This window comes from Cervus elaphus, chromosome 11 (genome assembly GCF_910594005.1).
Source record: "Cervus elaphus chromosome 11, mCerEla1.1, whole genome shotgun sequence".
In the NCBI taxonomy this organism is placed as follows: domain Eukaryota; kingdom Metazoa; phylum Chordata; class Mammalia; order Artiodactyla; family Cervidae; genus Cervus; species Cervus elaphus.
The window spans coordinates 80,379,409-80,403,966 of record NC_057825.1 but is presented as its reverse complement, the minus strand read 5'-3'; the positions used below and the strand labels follow the sequence as shown (position 1 = coordinate 80,403,966).

At 38.2% G+C, this 24,558-nt stretch overlaps 1 pseudogene across 1 annotated transcript; it reads right to left on the bottom strand.

Moving 5' to 3' along the window:
* Positions 1 to 12,399: 12,399 nt before the first annotated feature.
* LOC122703724 lies at positions 12,400 to 15,736 on the bottom strand (annotated as a pseudogene). Its single transcript, XR_006343578.1, has one exon. The product of XR_006343578.1 is annotated as an exosome RNA helicase MTR4-like (transcript).
* Between the last annotated feature and the right edge of the window lie 8,822 nt (positions 15,737 to 24,558).

Below are 24,558 nucleotides of genomic sequence, written 5' to 3'. Positions count from 1 at the left end.
ACCACAATAAGTCTAGTTACCATCTGTTGCCATGTAATATTGTTTCATTATTACTGACTATATTCCCTGTGTGTGCAGTACATTCCCATTAATTATTTTATAACTGGAAGTTTGTACCTCTTAATACGCTTCACCTATTTTATCCATCTTCCCACCATTCTCCTTTCCGGCAGCCACCAGTTTGTCTCTGTATCTGTGAGTTGGTTTATGGTTTTTGTTGCTAGTTGTGGTTTTAGTTTCAGCATATAAATTAAATCATACAATGTTTTTGTTTCTCTGAGAAACCTTGCTCACTGTTGGTAGGATTGTAAATTGGTGCAGTCACTATGGAACCCATTATAGAGTTTCCCTGAAAAACTAAAACTAAAATTTCCATATGATCCAGGAGTTTCACTTCTGGGGTATTTATCCAAAGAAACTGAAATCAAAACATACATGTATGCTTACATTCATAACAGCACTATTTACAGTAGCTGAGATATGGAAGCAAGCTAAGTGCCTGTCAATAGATGAATGGATAAAGGGAAGATGTGGTGTATATACACACTAAAGCAACACTACTCAGCCATGAAAAAAAGAATAAGAAACTTGCCATTTGTAACAGTATGGATAGACCTGGAGGGTATTATGCTAAATGAAATCAATCAGACAACAGTATTTTCTTATTTCTAACCATGGCCTGTTCTTTTGCAGTTTGTAGCTGCTGTAGTTGCTAAGTCATATCTGACTGTTTTGCAATCCCACAGACTGTAGCCCACTAGGCTTCCCTGTCCATGAGATTTCCCAGGCAAGAATACCAGAGTGAGTTGCCATTTCCTTCTCCAGGAGAATCTTTCTGACCCAACGATCCAACAACCTATGTCACCTGCCTTGGCTGGCCAGTTTATCACTGGGCCAGCAGGGAAGCCCTCTTTTTCACTTAGAAGACCTTTTAACTTTTCTTTTATGGCTGATTTAGTGGTGATGAACTCCTTTAGCTTTGTTTGTTTGGAAAACTCTCTCTCCTAACTTTTCTGAGTGACAATCTTTCTCGAGGAAGATGCCCTCGAGAAACAAATGGCAACTCATTCCAGTATTCTTTTTTTTTTTTTCATTTATTTTTATTAGTTGGAGGCTAATTACTTTACAATATTGTAGTGGGTTTTGTCATACATTGACATGAATCAGCCATGGAGTTACATGTATTCCCCATCCCGATCCCACCCCACCTCCCTCTCCATCCCATCCCTCTGGGTCTTCCCAGTGCACCAGCCCCGAGCACTTGTCTCATGCATCCAACCTGGGCTGGTGATCTGTTTCATCCTTGATAGTATACTTGTTTCAATGCTATTCTCTCAGAACATCCCACCCTCGCCTTCTCCCACAGAGTCCAAAAGTCTGTTCTGTACATCTGTGTCTCTTTTTCTGTTTTGCATATAGGGTTACTGTTACCATCTTTCTAAATTCCATATATATGTGTTAGTATGCTGTAATGTTCTTTATCTTTCTGGCTTACTTCACTCTGTATAATGGGCTCCAGTTTCCTCCATCTCATTAGAACTGATTCAAATGAATTCTTTTTAACAGCTGAGTAATATTCCATGGTGTATATGTACCACAGCTTCCTTATCCTTTCGTCTGCTGATGGGCATCTAGGTTGCTTCCATGTCCTGGCTATTATAAAAAGTCCTGCGATGAACATTGGGGTGCACATGTCTCTTTCACATCTGGTTTCCTTGGTGTGTATGCCCAGAAGTGGGATTGCTGGGTCATATGGCAGTTCTATTTCCAGTTTTTTAAGAAATCTCCACACTGTTCTCCATAGTGGCTGTACTAGTTTGCATTCCCACCAACAGTGTAAGAGGGTTCCCTTTTCTCCACACCCTCTCCAGCATTTATTGCTTGTAGACTTTTGGATAGCAGCCATCCTGACTGGCGTGTAATGGTACCTCACTGTGGTTTTGATTTGCATTTCTCTGATAATAAGAGATGTTGAGCATCTTTTCATGTGTTTGTTAGCCATCTGCATGCCTTCTTTTGAGAAATGTCTGTGTAGTTCTTTGGCCCATTTTTTGATTGGGTCATTTATTTTTCTGGAATTGAGCTGCAGGAGTTGCTTGTATATTTTCGTGCCTGGAAAATTACATGGGCAGAGGAGCCTGGTGGGTTATAGTCCATGGTGTCAAAGAGTTGGACATGACTTTAAGTGACTTTCACTCACTTAAAATAAATGGTTATTTGCCTGTAAAAATTTCAATCTTTGCTGAATGGCAATCTTCTGAATGACAACCTATTCTAGGTTGTAAATTTTTCATTTTTGTTTTTTTCTGTTCGGCACTTTAGAATACCTTGTCACTCCCTTCTGGCCTATAAAATTTGTGTTGAAAAATCTAGTAATATCTCTGTGGGGTTCCCTTTGTATGTGATTAGTTTTTTTTTTTTTTTCCTTGCTGCCTTTAAGATTCTGACTTTAAATTTTTTACGTTTTGATTATGTCTTGGTGTGCTTCTCTTTGTTGCTCTTATTTGAGACTCTCTGTGTTTTCTGTGCCTGGGTGGGTTTCTTTCCCTAGGTTACAGAACTTTTCTTTAAACAAGTTTTCTGTCCCTTTACGCCTCCCCCTACCTGACCCTCTATAATGAGAATATTGGTATGCTTGATGTTTCCCTGGAGATCCCTTGAAGTTTTCTCATTTAAAAGCAACTTTTTCTTCTTTTTGGTTTTCTGATTGGGTGATTTCCACTATTCTGTCTTCCAAATTCGTATCCATTCTTCTGTTAGCATCTAATCTGCTGTTGATTCCTTCTATTGTATATTTAAAAAAAATTTTTTAGTCGTTGTATTCTTAAGCTCAGATTGGTTCCTCCTTATATTTTCCAAGTCTTTGTTGAAGTTCTCACTGAGTTCCTCCCTTCTCCAGAGATCAGTGATCATCCTTACAGCCACTTCTTGAACTTTTAATTAGGTAAATATTTAATCTCTGTTTAACTGGAAATTTTTTCTGGGTGTTATTTTGTTCTTTCATTTTTAACATATTCCTATTTCCTTATTTTGTTTGACTTTTGGTTTCTGTTTCTATTAAGCAGGTGAAACCACTACCTTTCTTGATCTTGAAGATTGGACCTTGTGAAGATTGCTTCCACCTGCACAATAGGCAGGCTGGCTGGAGCTGGAGCATCTGTGAACTGGAAGCAATTCCTGGGGAGGTGCTGCACTGGAAACCACTTTTAGGGGGCCGCTGGAAGTGGGAGACTCAATGCAGTTTGCTGCTACATGCAACCTGAGAGAGTTCCAGCAGTTTCCTGATGGTGTGCAGAACCTCTAAGGTGAGTAGATGAATTTCCTTACAGTATAGTGAAGAGTCTTTTTAAACTGATGTTTTCTCACTGTATCCCGACGTGGGTGAATCCATGCTCATACTGCAGGCTGCTGCCTCATGGATACATGTATACCCTTTCTCTGTCTTTCCTGTTTTTGTTTAGCTTTTCTCTGTACAGGAGCTGTTCAGTCAGCCCTCAGGTCTTCTTCAGGAAGAATGGCTCTATTTGTAGGTGTAGTTTCAGTGTGTCCAGGGGAGAAGGTGAGCTCAAGGTCTTCCTTCACCACCATCTTGGATTACTCTTTCCACAAAGTCTTTATTTCTTAGAAGACAAATTATCAATGTATTAATTAAAATTTTGTAAGGCCTTTATATTTTAAACATAAACCTTACATATGAAAATATTGACATAAAATCTTTCCATCAGTATCATTTTGCTTCTACAAAGCATCATATATCCATAATGACCATAGTTAGAACTAAGTTCCTATAAATTATTAACTGAAAATTTATTTATAATGAGAACACATTAGTATTATGTTAAAACACAAAATAAGAAAGCAAAATTTGTATTTTTTTTATCACATTGACTGAATGGGTAGGGATACCTTACTCCTTCAAAATAAATTTCATATTTAAATGTTATCCCCAAAGTAGACTTTAATCTAGTGTGTCTGGTTCATTTTAAGTCATGTTTTAAGATATAACTGGATATAAGAATGATAATATGTAGTTCTATCTTCTTCCTGTGATTCCTATGAAAAATTCAAATATCCCATTAAAAGGAACTTAAGGGCAAGCAAGGTGACTTGAAGGTGTCGGTAGAGGTGGAATAAATAGAGGAAAAACAAAGAAAGTGGAAATAGGATGCTCACAATGAGATGGGGATAATTTATTCAAAAGCAAGTCCACTATAATTACAGTGGACTATGTGGCCAGAAGCTCTATCTCATGGTCATGGATCACATACAAAAATGTTCTCTTTTGATCTCTTCTTTGGTGGCATTAGAGGAACATTTAAGTGTTTTCTGTATTGTGACCTCTTGCCCTGAGAAGCTGGTGTCATCTTGGCAACAATACCATGTTATGTTGCAATCCAGGCCCTCCAGGATTAGAGCAATTACTTACAAAACCCTTTTATTCTCCTATGAAATGTGTTGGAAGAAACAAATACTGAAGTTTCAAGGAGAGGTCACATAAGATGCATTATTTCCTTAAGTTTAGTAAACTAAAGTTGAATTTTGATATATAGTACTTTGGCCACCTCATGCGAGGAGTTGACTCACTGAAAAAGACCCTAATGCTGGGAGGGATTGGGGACAGGAGAAGTGGTCGACAGAGGATGAGATGGCTGGATGGCATCACAGACTCGATGGACATGAGTTTGAGCAAACTCTGGGAGTTTGTGATGGACAGGAAGGCCTGGCGTGCTGTGATTCATGGGGTCGCAAAGAGTCGGACACGACTGAGCGACTGAACTGAACTGAGGATGGGCATAGAGAATACTTCATTATCAGGTGATTTAATGAGAATTGGAGATGGTTTTCCAGAGATGATTGATTATGGTTAGGATAAATCTAGCAAGCAAACATTTGAAATATGTTATCTTAATTCTCTTACATTGTTCCTTGAAAATAGATGGGGACAAAATTCTACCATGCAGCTTTTAAATGTTTTGTTCTATAGAGGCTCTTACTTTATGGCCAAAAGACAGCTGTGCAATAGACATCTCTATTTATTGAGGGTGAATCTCTGGCCTGTGAATGCCTTATAAAGTTTGCAAACAGCAAGCTAAGTGGGGCTTTGGACAAGAATGATTTTCATCTGTGTGTGTGTGTGTGTGTGTGTGTGTGTGTGTGTGTCCTGACATTGGAAATTTTATTCCTAGTCAAGCTATGTTGTTCAAATTAATCACATTGACAAAATAGGTGCAATTGCAATTTGGAGGATTCCTCACTTTAGTATTTATGGATTTTGTTTTTAGTTCATGTTTCAGGTTTTATCCTACTTCTAGGGAACACAGTGTTCCTCAGGTTCTAATTTTATTGTCTTTGGCCTTTATGATGCCTTTTGGTTGTCATTTTTGTCTTCTTGATCTATAATTCCTGATTTCCAGTTCAGTCACTCAGTTGGGTGCGACTCTTTGCAACCCCATGTCCTGCAGCATGCCAGGGTACCCTGTTCACCAACTTCCGTGGCTTGCTCAAACTCATATCCATCGAGTCAATGATGCCATCCAACCATCTCATCCTCTGTTGTCCACTTCTCCCGCCTTCAATCTTTCCCAACATCAGGGTCTTTTCCAATGAGTCAGTTCTTCGCATAAGGTGGCCAAAGTATTGGAGCTTCAGCTTCAGCATCAGTCCTTCCAATGAATATTCAGGACTGATTTCCTTTAGGATGGACTGGTGTGATCCCCTTGCTGTCCAAGGGATGTTCAATAGTCTTCTCTAGCCCTCCAGTTCAAATGCATCAATTCTTTGGTGTTCACCTTTTTTTGTGGTCCAGCTCTCACATCACATCCATACATGACCACTGGCAAAACCATAGCTTTGACTATATGGACCTTTGTCGGCAGAGTGATGTCTCTGTTTTTTAATACGTTGTCCATGTTTGTGATAGCTTTTCTTCCAAGGAGCAAGCGTCTTTTAATTTCATGGCTGCAATTACCGACTGCAGTGATTTTGGAGCACAAGGAAGTAAAGGCTTTCACTGTTTCCATTGTTTCCCCATCTATATGCCATGAAGTGGTGGGACTGGATGCCATGATCTTAGTTTTCTGAATGTTGAGTTTTAAGCCAGCTTTTTCACTCTCCTCTTTCACCTTCATTAACAGGCTCTTTAGTTCCTCTTAGCTTTCTGCCATAAGGGTAGTGTTATCTGTATATCTGAGGTTATTGATATTTCTCCTGGCAATCCTGATTCCAGCTTGTGAGTCCCCCCAGATATTCTGTTACTAGCTCATAAAATTATAGCTTCAACCCAATGTGAAGGTTGATGCAAAATTATGAATTATCCAGGAAATTTTTTTGTCTTACCCAGAAAATAGGATCAGATTAATTGCCTTATTATCCCTCCATGCATGTGAGTGGATTTCTCTTGTCCACAGTTTGATTTAAGTCACAGCCTTTGAGTGGCCAGCCTTCATGAAGAATTTACTGCTCTCTGACTCTGGTCAGCACAAAGCCTCATATTTTCTCCCTGTGTAATTATTAAAACTCAATGCTCTTGATCACTCCTCTGTAATAACCACTCTCAGGACAGCCAAGGCATCCACTTAAGCTAATTGCTCCGCCTTTCAGTTTCCTGTTTGATTTTGACCCCCCTGGGGATTCTCTTTTCCAATTTAACTCCGCATTTAAAAATCAATATTAATATGCTTCTTCCAGTTTGATAGCCAGAAGATTTTCATTTTGTCTGTTTATGCCATAAACAATAGCCTTCATCCATCTTTAAATTATAAGTTTTAATAAGATTACAGAAAAGCACAGAAAGTTAAAAGCAATATAATAAATGAAACTATATTATAATTTTTGTTTTGAAGTGAGAAGTGTCTGTACTGTGTTACATTTTGTTTACCCAAAAGTTGTTGCAAATTTATTTAACTATGGAAACTATAAAATTAGGCAGTTTTATCAGGCTTGTGGCTTTTTTTTAAATCCAACTCTTCCTTTATTGGATTAAACTAATTAATTTTATTGAAATAGGTTTAATACAGTATTAAGTTACTTTCAGGTGTACTACATAGTTATTTAACATTAGGCTTGTGGCTTTTTGGTTTATTATATTTCACAAATTTAGAGTATAAAGTTTTGTTTTCACTTTTGCATATGAAATCTCTATGTAGTGATCATGGCAAAAATAATGTCTTTGCAATTATTTTTAGTGTTCATGGTATTACAAGCAAGGTTCAGCTCCTGAGTTAATAATGCTTAATAGGAGCATTATACTCAGATTTATTTCACTATTGTTAGATTTTAAATTGCCTCCAATTTTTAAATATCATACAAAAACCAAGCCAAAATATACTTATGCCTGTGAACTCCAAATTTGGATAATTTCTTAGGCTATGTCTTTAGAAGTGATTCTCGTGTTGGTTTATTAATATGATAGTGGGAACCTCTCTGGCTTCCTGCAAGTAGTGAATTATAGCTAGAGGAAAAAAAATCAAACACCTTTATTATTCAGAGTTATTGAGACTTCCTTCTCCTTTTAGAAGAGAAAGCCTGTTGAGTCCCTGTGATCAGAAAGTTCACATAAGATACACTTCCTTTTATTTTCCAATCCAACCCTAGATTCTGATGTCTTGGTAAAAATAAACTCCACCATTTGTGCATAGCTTTTCCTTCCATTTTAGGACAAATTGGCAAAAACAAATTGAAGTAATTGAAGCTGAGAATACAAAAAGAATGCTTCCTAAAGGAAGGCAGTTAGGTCTGAAAAAAGATCAAGAAGCCATTTTTCTGAGAAGATTGGAAGGACTGATCATTTTCAGTCAGAGAGAATAGGAGAGTTCTTAGCCCTTTCTGTTTGTTTTTCAAGTAGATGTACTATGAGGTCTGACAGTTCTATTTAGAAAGAATTCTTTCATTGAACCATGGCAGCAGAAAAGTGACATTTTACACCCTTTGAACTGTATGATTTTATAAATTTGCAAAGTGCAAGGATCCACGGATTCCATTGTGATTATCAAAACACAGGATACAACCTGGTTGACCACATGGTCACAGTGACCCATAGCGTCCACCTCTTTGTCTCTTAGGCATTTCCTCAAGGGAATAGAAAGTGACTGAAGACTAGAGATAATTCTCCCAGGTCCTCTCCCTCACCCCTGTTCATTCATTCCTTCTCCAGCTAACCCAAGTTTATAGACAAGAGTCAATTAATACATTTTACATTTATTGCCATTAAAACCCCTTTTCTTGACTACTCCCCTTGTCAACTGAAAAAGTGCACAATCTAATAGTTGAGAATTTTGTTTTATGCAGCAAACCTTCTGAGAAATTCATGCCCAGGAGGCAGCTTCTCAGATAGCCCTGCGGGACTGCTCTGAAGAGGTCAGGGAGAAACCAGGATATATAGGTGTTTTTGCAACAAAGATCAGGTAGTTGGAACATCAAGAGGTTACAGTTAACTTAAAACCAGGTATCTTAAGTTAATGAGTTTAAGCACTTTTCTGTATATGGGAAGATGCAAGTCTGGGCTCATTGAAAGCATTCCTTTGATATGCACCTTCCCTATCCAGGGCCAGTATTATGTTCTTTCCGGTCTAACACCACTCAGGGTGTATCCTTGGGGATGACTGAAGTGGCTGAGGGCTTGGCAGTGGGCAACCTGTTCCTCTTCCTCATGAGTTCACTTAGGGTTCACCTCAAGGCTCTCTGTAGTGGTTTGATGGCTGTGACGTCCTTTGTTTGCTGACATGGCAGGCGACATTTTTCATTCACACTGTATTGATGAGAAAATTTTCCAGTCTTTTTTTTTGGAAATATTGAAAACTTCTGTGCTTCATTAGTAGCTATGTAAACCTCAGTAGTACTGATTTGAATAGGATTAAAAAAAAATCTCTCAATTTGCTTGTATGTGGGACTATCTTTTTATATGTGCGTGCTAAGTCGCTTCAGTCACGTCCAACTCTTTGTGACTCTGTGGACCATAGACCTCCAGGCTCCTCTATCCAAGGGATTCTCCAGGCAACAGTATCGATTGGGTGGCCAGGCCCTCCTCCTCTTTTTATTCACTTGTATCTAAATGACTTAGAAACACTAGATAAGTTGAGTTTTATTTTTCTATCTTTAAAGGGCCATTAATCATTCTCTGGGCTGCGAAAGGTGCTCTCCAGGTGACTTCAGGCTGACAGATTGGCAAATGACTTAAGAGTCTTACTAAAATGTAGAATTTGATGTGGTAGTATTGGAGGGGAATCTGAGATTTTGTTTTACTAACATGTTACGAGGTAATACAGATCATATGTGCTCCAAGGACTATGTTGTTGAGGAAAAAGCTGCTGTATGTCTGTCAACTGGCAAATATGGGGATGTTTAGTGGACTATTAAGTAGAAGTGGAAGTTATAATAAGACCATTATAAGGGTTTGTTCCCTAAATGTGATGAAAACATTGAATCTAACCTTTCTGCTGTGATCAGTCCTTGATAGAGTTATAGGCATTAGAGTATGTGCATGCATGCAAAGACACTTCAGTTTGTGTCTGACTCTTTGCAATCCTATGGACTGTAGCCTGCCAGCCAGGCTTCTCTGTCCATGGGATTCTCCAGGCAAGAATACTAGAGTGGGTTGCCATGCCCTTCTCCAGGGAATCTTCCTGACCCAGAGATCCAACCCTTGTCTCTGTATTGGCAGATGGGTTCTTTACCACTAGCACCACCTGGGAAGACCAAGCATTAAAGGATGTGTGTTTAAATCAAGATCAAAACTTTGGGAAAACAGTCCATCACCTTGAGATTCAACCTTCTCTGTTAAGTGTTCAAATTATTTAGTAAAGTGAATGAAGTATTGATTATTCATGGGATTATTTCAAATTACAACACACCAAAAGACAACTGTTTATTCCTATCATAGAAATATTTCAAAAAATTAAACGATTCATTGTTGAGCAGCTACTCTGGAATATACATGATGCTAAGGTGTTGGTAAATGGTAAATACCTTAAAGTCTTCAGATAAGCAGGGCTCATGCCCACGTTGTCTATGAACGATCTGTTGCTGTGTATGGTGAACCCAACAGCTCCGTGTCTTATAACAGTGAACAGTTAGCTCATAACTCAGTGGTTGATAGTTTAGACTGGACTCAGTTGAGCAGTTCTGGTCCCAGGTGCTCTATATGCATCTTGGCAAGTAAGCTGGGTGGCTCTACTTTTGGAGGTTGGCTGGATAGCACCTGGAGGAACAGCTGAAATCTGTGCCTCTCGTAGTCTGGTAGGAGAGCCTTGGCCTGTTCACACAGCACCTCAGCAGGGAGGGTGGGACTCAAAGGTCTCTTGAAGCCTGCATTCAAAAATGGCCCATTGCTCCATTTGTCATATTCCTGTGGTCAAAACAAGTCACAGGGCCAGTCCAATTCAGGTTATAGAACAACACACACTACCTCTTGGCAAGGGGAGCTGGAAAAGGAATGATTACTTTACATTTGTGCAAGCAGTCTGCCACTCAAATGTTGCATGCTCTGGATGACTTGTCATATTGTAACTGAAAGTGGGGTCTGGTTGCTCACTGCTCAAAAGCCAATAAAGAGGCCAGGTTGGCAGAATGGATAGTTTGCTTTATTTTGGATGCCTGTAACTGGGGTTGGTGGCTGGGGGAGGACAGATGCTTGTCCAAAGGTCCACTCCCCTGTGACAGTCAGTGGGCAAGAGCTTTTATAGACAGAGGGAAGGGTCTACCATGTAGAAGCAGCACAGCTCTGACAGTCTTCATGAAATTGATTAGCAGTGGTCTGACCAGTGTCATCTCGATTGTTTTAAATGCAGTTAATTTTCAGTTCTGTAGTCAGAGTCAGTTCATTTTCATTTCCTTGAGGCCAATTCTTGGAATTGTGGCTGCTTAAGTCATGGCTCTAGTTTGGTCATCATGTAACTGCTAACTGCTCCAATGGGTGGAGGTTTCAGTATCTGTAAGACAGCTCATAGTCTATGGCTAAGAATATTATCTATAGCCTGTGAGAAGGAACTAAATGTCCTTGACTATGCTTACTGACCAGAGAAGGCAATGGCACCCCATTCCAGTACTCTTGCCTGGAAAATCCCATGGATGGAGGAACCTGGTAGACTGCAGTTCATGGGGTCGCTAGGAGTCAGACACAACTGAGCAACTTCACTTTCACTTTTCACTTTCATGCATTGGAGAAGGAAATGGCAACCCACTCCAGTGTTCTTGCCTGGAGAATCCCAGGGACGGGGGAGCCTGGTGGGCTGCCGTCTATGGGATTGCACAGAGTCGGACATGACTGAAGCGACTTAGCAGCAGCAGCAGCAGCATGCTTACTGACTAAACCTTAACATTTGGTTTCACTTGACTGTTCTCCTTTGTTTCTGCATGTTTTCACTTCTCTGATTAAACTTATTATTTAGCTACGGTTTTTCCAGAGACAAAAGGCAGGCAGAGGACATAAGGGACAAGAACCATAGTGTGCTACTGTTTCAGTACTACTTCTTGATGTATTTCTGAGATATGTAGAAATTGGGGTAACAGTTGTTTAGCCTGTAAATTGGGGAAACAGTTCTCTTTAAACATTCACTATGGAAAAGATGAAAAAACTTGCATCACAAGGCTAGCAAAATCAATTAGCTAGACCAACTTGGATTCACTTTTCCAAATATTATATGTGATGAAACAATTCTGGGTAAAAATGAAGATCAGCTAAGCTTTCTCTCTACCAAGAGAACTCATCATTAGAATGTATACAACTTTAATACTAGCGCACTGAACACTGGTTTGATTAACACACAGTAAACTCAATTTTTAAAAATTGTTGATTAATAGCTCTTATTATATTTTGTTAAATTAGCTGAGTCTTGAGTGAATGATTGGCTAGTGGTTATAAATACAACCAAGGAAGTATATTGTCTTCAGTTTTTATACCTCAGAAATGAAAAAAATATTAAATGTTAAAACAAACAGACAAACAAAAACACTTTTTTTTTTGTAGCAACTTTCAGTAAGCTCCTTTATGATAAGATTGCATTATAAGAAAGATTTATGTATTTGTTATCAAACTTAATTATATAAACATATTTAGAATATTTTATTTGAAATAAGATAAGACTGTTGAAAGATAATTTTCTTGGAATAGGAGAGGCATGCATGAAACTAACAGCATAGATTGTAAATTTTTTGAGGCATTAAGATATATTTAATTGATAGCAAGGGTTTCCCTAGTGGCTCAGATGGTAAAGAATCTGCCTGCAATGCAACAGATGTTGGTTTGATCCCTGGGTCAGGAAGATCTCCTTTAGAAGGGAAAAGCTACCCCCTCCAGTATTCTTGCCTGGAGAATCCCATGGACAGAGGAGACTGTTGCAAAGAGAGATTGCAAAGAGTTGGACCCAACTGAGAGACTAATACTTTCACTTTTACTTTTTTTTTGCCCCACCTGTACATTTTTTTATTAAAAAATGTAATGCTTATGTACAAATGTGTATGTAATATGCTTTCTTAGAATGATGCTTGATTTAAATATAATACATATTAAAATGTTTCAGGACAACTGTCTTGAGATGGGAAAACCAAATCAATACTTATAGGCATTTGTAGTTGATTGTAATCAGACAGGTGGAGAACAATTTACAATTCCACATTCCTTAGCTGACTGTTTATAAGTAGAGGCTGGCAGCAAACACAATATCTCTCTTGGTTTTGGTGATTCCTTCTGCAAATTTATTTTCCAGCTCAGTGTTTCCAATGGCATTTGCTGCTTGACACATTTGTCGAAGTAGTTCTTCCAAGCGCCTCATACAACGAATTATGCTGCCTTCAAAGACATCTGTCATTTTGCAGATATGGGCAAATGTAACTCCAGTTGCCCAGGTGTATACTACATCCATTAAGTGAGATTTAAATGAGCTTAGATAAGTCTCCTCATCAGTTTCCAATTTGGCTTCTGCTGAAACTTCTGCAATTCTTTTAGCACATTCCTGCATTTGACGAAGTGGTCCTGCTAATTGCTCTGTTAATTTGGGCATCTCACTAGAATTCTCTTGAAACACAAAGCAGCTCAGTAGTGCTGTTGCTTGTTCTGCAGATAGGTCATTGAAAAGGCCATTAAACATCATCTCATTTAGAAGGAGCTTTTCAGCACTGCTTATCTCACAAGTCACTCATCCTTTCATCTCTATGACATCAGAAGATGTAGCAAATCCCAACCTCCTTAAATCACGTTTGCGACATTTGAGCTCATCCATTTGTAGGACAGTTTAGTTCTCCTTTGCGGATTTAATGTCTATTGCAATCTGTGCTTTTTTTCCCACAAAGTGTATACACAGTTTCCAAATTTGGATCATTGTGAAGAGGATGAGAATACATTCGATGCTCAAAGGCCTCTACTTTCTGGATAACTGTTTTCAATCCTTGATCCCGAATGCCCATGTCATCAATAGGATCTAATAAGGGAACACCATCAGGAAAATGTTTCTGAACTTCCTGTATTGATTTTAGAACACTCTGTCTATTGTCCAGTGGTCGAAGGTCTTTAGGGATGTAAAGTCGGACACTGCTGATAGCAGACAGGAGATGCACCCAAACTGGAACAACCTGCATCTCTCCTTTCTCATCAGATTTAGCTGGCTTTGCAGCCTCAGTAGTTGAATTCTTCAACTTTGCTACAGCGCAGAAGTACTTCTACTACATATAATGGATCCAGTTCACCAGAATTAGGCTTAACTTTCGATTTCTTTGAGAAATTCACCACTACACCCCAACCAAAATCATCTCCTTCATTCTTCACCTTTACCAAACGACCTGGTTGTAGAAATGGTAAGCAATATTTTGGTTTGTGAATGTATTCTTCAATTTCTTTACCCAATTTGGCAAGCTGCTGTCTAATCTTGTACTAGATGACTACACTTTCTTCATTTGGTATTACTATTTTATTATACGGTTCTTCTGAGTTCTTTACCTTCTCTATTACTCCTGGAATTGCTCTATAATGCTGAAACTGGTAGAAGGATTTTTCCAACATGTACTCAGGATTAATTTCTTCTACACATAGTAAGTTCAAAACCATGTTGTAGGTCAGATGGAAAGCACTATTTAGAGGATCAGCTGAGCCTTTAAGTAGTTGTTTTCCAATCTTTGGCCTCATCTTTTCATCTACCATAAGAATTACAATTCCTCTATCATCCATTCCCCTCCTTCCAGCATGACCAGACATCTGAATATATTCACCAGAGGAAATCCATCAGAAATCCTTCCCATCAAATTTTCAGGCGTTTGTAAATGAAACAGTTCTAGCTGGCATGTTAATTCCCATAGCAAAATCTCAGTGGCAAATAAGGCCTTTATTAATCCTTCAGAAAAGAGAATTTCTATAGTTTCTTTCAAAATAGGAAGTAAACCACCATGGTGAATATGAATCCCCCATTTCAAGAGAGGAAGTACATTTTCAACCTGAGGGAGCTTTTTGTCTTCATCAGACAAGCAGTCAATTGCATTACTGAAAACTTCTTCAACCATCTTCTTTTCTTCATCTGTGTTGAAATCTAATTTGGTCATTTGAAGTGTGTAAGCTTCACAATCTTTCTTACTAAAACTGAAAATAATTACAGGTTGAAAATTTCTTTCCATAATCATCTTCACAATTTTGAATACGTTTGATGGACCTTTTGTTCCTCCTTTTCGCCCCTTCTGATCTCCTTTTGCCAAATCACCAGTATCTCGAAGCACTTGCCTTGCAGTATTAAAATTATCTTCTCTGAAGTCACCATTTTCATCAACCACAAGGTGCAGGCCATCTCCCCTGGCTGGAAAAATATAATGCTATAATAGAGTAGGCCGATAATCTGTGTATATTACGTGACAAGTCTGTTTGTGTAAGTGGCAAATCCACTCAGCAAACTGTCGGGCATTTGGAATAGTAGCCGAAAGAAAGACATAGTGAACATTATCAGGAAGCAAAATAATAGTTTCTCTCCATACGACCCCACACTCTGAATCTCTCATGTAATGAATTTCATCAAATATGACCCAATCAACTTCTCACATAATTTCAGAACCTCTGTACAGCATACTTCTCAAAATCTCTGTGATCATAACAAGATAGGATGCTGTAGAATTAATAGTAGCATCTCCAGTCATCAGACCACCATCTTGAAATTCTTCATACATTTCTTGGTATTTCTGGTTACTCAGGGCCTTAACTGGGCTAGTAAATATCACACGTTGTTTTTCCCTTAGCGCCAATGCAATGGCGTATTCAGCGCAAACAGTTTTTCCTGCTGATGTATGTGCAGATACTAAAACAGACTGATTAGTATCAACACTGAATGGCTTCTCTTTGAAAATCATCAAGAATGAGTGGACACTCCTTTGCAGCTTTTCCAACTCGAGGTTTAAGTGGTAGATAATCTTCATCTGCAGGAAGTGCAATCTCATGTGTACACCCTTCAACAGTTTCAACTGACTGTACCTTGACTCTGGGCATCAGGTCAGCCAAACTTAAATCTTCAGTTATTGACTCTTCCACCCTGGGTTTCTTTCCAAAAATAGGTTCATCAGCACCCTCGAAGTCTGCATCTCTCTTGATTTTTCCAACATTAGTTGACTCTGATTGTAATTTACCATCAAAACATTTTCTGGCCTTTTCTGCAGACCCTGGCGGCCCCTTCCATTTCCCCTTCTCCTTTTCCTTGTCTTTTTTGGCTCCGGGAGCCATGGTCGAGTCATCCTCCAACATGCTGAAGAGCTCATCCCTGAAAGCGTCAGCCATCTTCTGAAGCTGCGAGACTCAACTTCCCTCACTTTTACTTTTTCACATGAAAAATGTAGGAAGTATATGTTCTTAGGTAGTAGGCCCATTATTAACTCTAGAGTGTAACAGTTTTGAAACACATTGTTCATTGAAGTACATATATTTTAACTTTGCCTTTTTCTAGACCCTAGAGAAACCATTATCTGTATAACTACATTAAGAATAGTTTCCTGAAATTGACGGATGTAAAATTTTATATGCCTGTTTGAAATGGTATCATTTATAGAATCTGCAGCTCACAGTGGTGCCAGTTGCCTATCAGTGCTGACAGATCTTGGTGGAGAGTAATTACAGATGTTGGTCTCAGCAGTCTGAATTCACAGACTCTGGAGTTGCTATTCATCTCTTATAGAAGCCTCTCAAGGGCATCCACTTGTAAAATATAGGCCTTAATAGCTTCTATTTAGATTACATTTGTTAGTCATTTTCATTTTGTAGCTGTTAAGCCAACAACTTAATATTTAAACAGATAAGCTTTCAAACCTATTTCAAAAGCCTGTGTTGATGAATTGATATATAGTCTATGCTTCTTTTCCATATCTTCTTTGATTCTTCAAGACATTATCTGAAGGCAAGCAGTGTGCTTCCATATATTTGCATACTGTCTAAGCACAACCCCTGCAAATCCTGAAAATCAAGTGAGTCTTTCAGGTCATGAAAAAATTGAGAAATAAAGTGAGTCACATTTGGTAGCTTCCTTACGTAAGTATCACCACTCTTAAGTTTCGAGAGTTTCAACTTCTTGGTTAACCTAATATTATTAAAACTTGCAAAATGATTTTCTACTCAGTCACCCTTATTTTACCTTCATGTGAAAATACTCCTTTAGCATGGGTGATTGGATCAGCAGAAAGAGACAATTGGCATAGATAGACTCAACTGCATCAAAATCAAATCACTCCAATCTCAGAGTACCAATCAACCTTCAGATGCCCTTGAATTAACATGAGTGAAATGCTGTTTCAACTGCCAAAGATGTTAAAATGAAACAAGAGCTATCAAATTAAGGCCAGGATCATTTTTTTCACACTCTGATTACCTTGCTTGAATGTTTAAAATTCAGAGCTCACTACTTTTATAAAAGAACTGGAACCCAGAAGAGGTTTTGAAAACCACATATCTCTTCAATCATCCCTATTGTTTATTTGACTGTATTTTAAAATAACAAATGAAAAGATTTTGTAATCTTCTTGTAAGAAAATTAAACAAAGTGTATAAAAGATATTTATTTAATGAAATAGAACTTTTTGATGTCATATTGACTACACATTGCAATTGGAGGACCATGTTCACAATAATAACTATTGCTATAATTATGTTTCTTTCAAAGTATAACAAAATTAAAATGCTGAAAATGAAACACTGCAGAAGATAGGAAACTCTGCCTGTTCTTGCCTTAGAGATGATAATCTTAGGCCTTAGGGATTTGGGGATTTTTATTTTACCACATTCAAAGAATCCCAACACTTCAAATTTTACATCCATCCAAGCAACACAGTATAATGGAAAGAGCAAGGGTTTTGGAATCAAGAAAACAGTTTCAAGCCTTATCTTGCCCTATAACTTTAGACAACTTCTCTGTACCTCAGTTTGCCTGCTTTAAAATAGAACCTATCTTGTGAGGTTAATGTCACATTTGAAAATGATAATGCATGTAAAACATACTGGACAGCAGTTGAGGCATAATAAATGATAACTAAATTTACTATTTCATCTATGTGTGTTTTCTCTATCAACAGTTTATTCTGTAGGAAACAAGAGTTTCTGGGACTGCTTACACTATTTCAAGTATGAATGCTTTTCTTCTTGTCATGAAATAACATATACTTTGAATAAATGATACTTATTTTTATCTTTCTTTTTATCAGTAAATTTTAAGAAGTGCCTAACTGGAATTGAGATGCTGTATTAGGCCCTAGTACTTGAAAAAATGATCAACATCATTAGTCATTAGGAAAGTACAAGTGAAAACCACATTGAGGTACCACCTCATACTTGGTAGAATCAAACAAATGAGAGAGAACAAATGCTGATGTGGACGTGGAGAAAAGGGACCTCTTGTGCACCATCGGTGGGAATGTAACTTGATGCAGCCATTCTGGAAAACAGTACGGAGTTTCCTCAAAAATTTTAAAATAGAACTACCATATGATCTAGCATTTCCATTTCTGAGAACATATACAAAGGAAACAAAAACGCTAAATCAAAAACATTTCTGCACCTGCATGTTCACAGCAACATAATCAAGACATGGAGACAACCTAAGTGCTATCACTGGATAAATGGATGAAGAAAATGTGGTGTGGTTCATCCCTAACAGACAGTGGAATCATTGTGCCATTTGTGACGACATGGATGAACCTTGAGGGCATCCTAAGTGAAATAAGTCAGACAGAGAAAGACAAATTACTGCATAATCTCATTTATATGTGGACTCCAAACAAAATCACCAAACTCATAGAAAAAGAGATCATATTAATGGTTACCAGAGGCTGGTAGTAAGAGGAGGAGCAATTTGAGAAAGATTGTCAAAAGATAGTATAAATTTCCAGTTACAAGGAAGTTAAGTGTTAGGGATGTAATGTGCAACCTGTTGACTGTAGTTAACACTGCTGTGTGATATATTGCAAAGCTGTTAAAAGAGTAGACCTTAAGGGTTCTCATCACAAGAATTTTCTCTCTCTCTTTTTTTCCTTTTTTTAAAAAATTTATTATTTTTTTTATTGTAGTGGTTTTTACCACACATTGACATGAATCAGCCATGGATTTACCTGTGTTCCCCATCCCGATCCCCCCTCCCGCCTCCCTCTCCATCCCATCCCTCTGGGTCTTCCCAGTGTCTTTATGAGATGATAGATGTTAACTAAACTAATTGTGATCATCATTTTACAATATATGTAAATCAAACCATCATGATGTACATCTTAAACTCCTAAATGTATACAGTAATATATGTCAATTATTTCTCAAAAAAAAAAAAAAAAAAAAAGAATGTGGGAAACAAAAGATAATGATTTAAGCCCTGAGTCAGCCAGAGAAATGAGTTAGACTCATACTGCCCCTTAACAGAACTTAAAATTGGAGATATAATATCTATACAAATATGACTATGATACCAAATGTGAGATGATACACTTAGTCACCAGCAGGGTACCATATACTGAGAGCAGAGAGACGGTACTTGCCATTTGGAGCAGGAATAGGAGATGTCTGGGTGTGTGGATAAAGGCACATGAGGGTGACCTTGAAGCAAAGCTAAGATTTGAGCCTGTGTTACTGGAGATAGGGAGACTTCAAACAGTGAGCATAACATGAGTAAAACAAAATAATGTACCTTTTACAGGGACTAAATAGTATGCTTAATTTATCTGGATGCTAGAATACAAGAAAGAGATAAAAAACTTAGATGAAAGTTTGGGAAAGAGGCTGGTGTCAAATCATAGAAAATCTTAAATATTGGGTAAGGACTGTTGATTTTTTTCTTTTAATGGACTAAACATAGTGCCTCTTTCTGTTTGTGTTGACTCCTCTCTACATACTCAGCATGGCTCAGCTTCTTCCCTGGGCCTTCTCCCTGATGGAGTATCATACGACTGACTTAAGCTGAGGTTTCCTTTAAATGCCCTGTGCGTTGTCTCTCCTTTTCCTTCTCTGCTTTAGCTCACAGACTGATGCCGTAGGTATTGAACCAAGGTTAGGGAGAAATACTGACCAGCTCTCTTGGTCTCAGAATGAGTCAGGGCCTGTTTGTCTTTTTCTCCAGACATCTCATAAATGCCTTGTCAATGATGCCCACTGAGAGGCAGCAGGACAGAAATTCTGAAAGATGTCCAGGGACATGCTGTTCTCAGAATAGTGAGAGGTGGGGGAAATGTGTGTTCGGAGAAATCAAAACAACATGCATTTGTTCACCTCAGTGCTTTTGTTTTGCTTCTTAGAAGTGAATGCTCTATCTTTCCAGTTTCAAATACTTCCTGTCAGACTTCAGTGGATTCATGACACCGCATCTGCTGAAGAGAGGCTCAACCTAAACTGCTTTTTCCCTGAAACTCCACAGGAGGCCTTCAAAACTACTGATGGTGGGCCCTCACATCAGAGGAGTTCCGTGAATTTTTACCCCACACATCATGGGAAAACACAGCCAGGGTTGAGAGCCATTCCAACATTCCAAAGTCTCATTTTCCTGTTTAGAAACCTTAGCATCAGAGGTTGTAAGAAAGACTTACTCACACTGCTTATCACTACAAAAACCTGGGCTGAGAACACAGTTCTCCAGAGTTTGTTGTTTTCTCATACATCGTGAAATTTGGGGGTTTATCATCTATTAACTTCCAACATTAAATTATTAATTGAGGCAGTCAGCAAATTTTTGTCATCCATTATTCTAGGTAAAAGGAGTATAGCAGAGAACAACATCTCTGTACTCAGTGAGCTAGTCCTTGATGAGAGAAAGGAAGAAAGGATGCCTACAATAAACACAAATAAAAAAGTGAGGAAATAAGAACAGTGTGGAATGTAGGGATGGTGAATTGGGGCAGCTGTATTAGATGCTTGATACTTGTAGACACTGAGGACACAGAATTAAAGTAACTCCCCAATGCCAAATAACTGGATTTGAAGTTTGAATAAAAACTGCCAGGAAATGAACATGGAAAGCAATCTCAAGCTGAAGCTTCAGTTTGTGCAAAGAAATGAATTTGTGACAGGAAATGGTATCTTCACAGGGTTACAAATCAGTTCAGTAGTGATGGAGCAAATAATGAATGTGATTAGAAAAAATAGACTTCAGTCAGATAAGGAAGGCCAGTATATGCCTTGCAAGTAGATTGGTTACTTTGCTCCCATGTGACTGTCTCACAAACTGTAGTATGCATTCTGTTACTACATGGAGAATTCATGTAACTGAAGACTCCTGGCCTGTCTCTGGTGTTTCTGATCCACTGGTTCTGTTGCTGATCAGCAGCACTGCTTTGAGAAGCACTTCTCAGGATAACAACACAACATTAGAGAAATTTAACGTGGGAAACATGAATAGATTTTCATATTGTTAACAGTTAACATGAGAAAAGTATAGAAGATAAATTGGGGACAAAAAGATATATTTGCTTGGTAAGTTATGACAGTACTATAAGAGGGAGATAATAAAGGCCTTTCCTAGGACCGCAGAGGAAATGAATAGAAAGTAAGAAATGAACACTTAAAATATTTAACAGCTGGAATTGACAAGTGATAGGACTTAGGAGCTGAGTTATTAATAATATAAATAAGGAGCAGAGTGGAATATACAGTTGCTTGCACACATTTCATTTGAGTAATTGGATGGAAGGTAGTATTAGCAAAAAGATGAGTTCAGACTTGGCATGTTCATTTCTAAATGAGGTTCAACATCACCTCAGGAGTTAGGTGTACATATCAAACTGCATCTCAGGAGGAAAACTGCCCAAAGACATTGATTTGAAAGTTGTCAATGGATGTGTAACCATTAAATTTTATGAAAACTATCAGGAAGAAATGATCAGAGAGGCAGAAAGTATGGAAATTGAGAGAATAGAGAATTTCAAGACACAAGTGCTTGATTGTGATCAGTACCCAAAGAAGTTGAGTAAAATATTTTGAAATTGCAGTTTTAAAGCCATTGGTGAACTTAGTGAGAGCATTAAGAGTAGTAACCTAAATTTTATGGATTGTCACTGAAAGGAAAAATTAAGAGATGTGGGCAAACATGTACAATGTGTGTATATTGCAGAATGAAGGCTCTTCTCTCTCTCTTTCACAAATACATATACGCACACAACTTCCAGTTGCCTATTAATAAAAATCATTCTTTTTTGTATATTCTTAACAAATTGAAGTATGAAGAATGCAAGTAGAATGAAAAAAATTCAAATGATGGTACTAATCTTCATAAGCCAATAGAGTAATAAATATTTGTGTGCCTACTTTAAAAGAAAGACAGAAACTAATCTGAAAGTTTATTTTCAATATTCATGTCTCCGGCTTTTATTCTTGATAAAATAAGGATCTAAAAATCTTACTGATTTTAGGTATATACATAGACCTCTGCCACAATATTTTTTGTAGTATCAGATATTTCTAGAAGAGGTAAAGTAATATGGAAATATATATTGCAATTATTTCAGGAAGACCTAACATAAATATTCAGAATGTTCGTGACTCTAAATTTTTTGAAGAATGCCCAGGTTTCCATAAAATTTAGCATCACAAACATTTTCACATCTTAGGAACTAATCCACTTAAGCATTTTCTAACATTTCCCTATATTTCACTAATAGATTCTATCCTAAAAGGACTTAGGGACATGCCTGTTCAACAGAAATATAAAGTGAATCACAGGTGTAATTTTAAATTTTCCAGGAGCCATGTTAAGAAGGCACAAACATAAAAATCAGACAAAACTAATTTTAATAATGTGTTTTATTTATCATAATACAGCCAAGATACTAGCATTTCCTGTACCCTATAGCCCAGATGGTAAAGAATCTGCCTGCAATGCAGAACACCTGGGTTCGATCCCTCACTCAGGAAGATGCCTTGGAGAAGGAAATGGCAACCCACTCCAGTATTCTGGCTACCTTACTGGATAGTTTGCACTTGACTATTTACTGTGTAGACTGCATCTGTCATGTATAATCCAAACAGAATATTATAGTAATGATAATTTTCACCCTTGTTAAAATATTTCTGTTCATTTCAGTTCAGTTCAGTCACTCAGTCGTGTCTGGCTCTCTGTGACTCTATGGACTGCAACACGCCAGGCCAACATGCCCATCACAAACTCCTGGAGTTTACCCAAACTCATGTCCATTGAGTCAGTGATGCCATCCAACCATCTCATCCTCTGTTGTCCCCTTCTCCTCCTGCCCTCCATCTTTTGCAGCATCAGGGTCTTTTCCAATGAGTCAGCACTTCGCATCAGGTGGCTGAAGTATTGGAGTTTCAGCTTCAATATCAGTCCTTCCAATGAACACCCAGGACTGATCTCCTTTAGGATGGACTGGTTGGATCTCCTTGCAGTCCAAGGGACTCTCAAGAGTCTTCTCCAACACCACAGTTCAAAAGCATCATTCTTCAGTGCTCAGCTTTCTTTAAAGTCCAACTCTCACATCCACACATGACCACTGGAAAAACCATAGCCTTGATAGAGCGTTGTGGGCCAAGTAATGTCTTTGCTTTTTAATATGCTGTCTAGGTTGGTCATAACTTTCCTTCCAAGGAGTAAGCATCCTTTAATTTCATGGCTGAAGTCACCATCTGCAGTGATTTTGAAGCCCCCCAAAACAAAGTCAGTCACTGTTTCCACTGTTTCGCCATCTATTTGCCACGAAGTGATGGGACTGGATGCCATGTTCTTTGTTTTCTAAATGCTGAGTTTTAAGCCAACTTTTTCACTCTCCCCTTTCACTTTCATCAAGAGGCTCTTTAATTCTTCTTCACTTTCTGCCATAAGGGTGGTGTCATCTGCATATCTGAGGTTATTCATATTTCTCCTGGCAATCTTGATTTCAGCCTGTGCTTCTTCCAGCCTGGCATTTTGCATGATGTACTCTTCATAGAAGTTAAATAAGCAGGGTGACAATATACAGCCTTGACGTACTCCTTTTCCTTTTGGAACCAGCCTGTTATTCCATGTCCAGTTCTTAGTGTTGCTTCCTGACCTGCATGCAGGTTTCTCAAGAGGCAGGTCAGGTGGTCTGGTATTCCCATCTCTTTCAGAATTTTCCACAGTCTATTGTGATCCACACAGTCAAAGGCTTTGGCATAGTCAATAAAGCAGAAATAGATGTTTTTCTGGAACTCTCTTGCTTTTTTGATAATTCAAGGGATGTTGGCAATTTGATTTCTGGTTCCTCTGCCTTTTCTAAAACCAGCTTGAACATCTGGAAGCTCACGGTTCACGTATTGCTGAAGCCTGGCTGAGAGAATTTTGAGCATTACTTTACTAGCGTGTGAGATGAGTGCAATTGTGCAGTAGTTTGAGAATTCTTTGGGATTGCCTTTCTTTGGGATTATAGTGAAAACTGACCTTTTCCAGTCCTGTGGCCACTGCTGAGTTTTCCAAATTTGCTGACGTATTGAGTGCAGCACTTTCACAGCATCATCTTTTAGGATTTGAAATAGCTCAACTGGAATTCCATCACCTCCACTAGCTTTGTTCGTAGTGATGCTTCCTAAGGCCCACTTGACTTCACATTCCAGGATGTCTGGCTCTAGGTTATCTTTCTGTTATTTTACTGTAAAATACTCCAATATGAATAGCTAATGTAATAAGGTAAGTCTTTGATGATTATTTAACTGTTTCCAAAATAGTTGCTGACACCCATTATATTCCAATTCCTGTTAAGAGCTTGGAACATAGAGGTAAACATGAGAACCATGCCTACAAAAGTTCACTCATTCTAGCAAAGAAAATAAAACCTAGGTACAATACTTGACTTGAATGCAGGAAATTGAAAATGGCACTCAGTAGTCATTGCTTCCAAAATGACACATAGCAGTTTAGCAGTCTGGATATTTAGCAAGGAAGAATCTTAAACTTGGTAAACATTAGAATAATGTCTGTGATGATGACAGTCTTTGAACTAGACTTCAAAGTCTGGGTGAGGTATGATTTGGTAGAAAATGCCAATCTAGAAAACCAAGATTCTGGCAGCAAAAGTAATAAAATCGTGGAAATGAAAATGAGTGTGATAGGGAAGAGGAACAGGAAAACAGGCAGCCGCATGGAAAACAGGCTTTTGTCTGTTTGTTAGTTGCTCAGT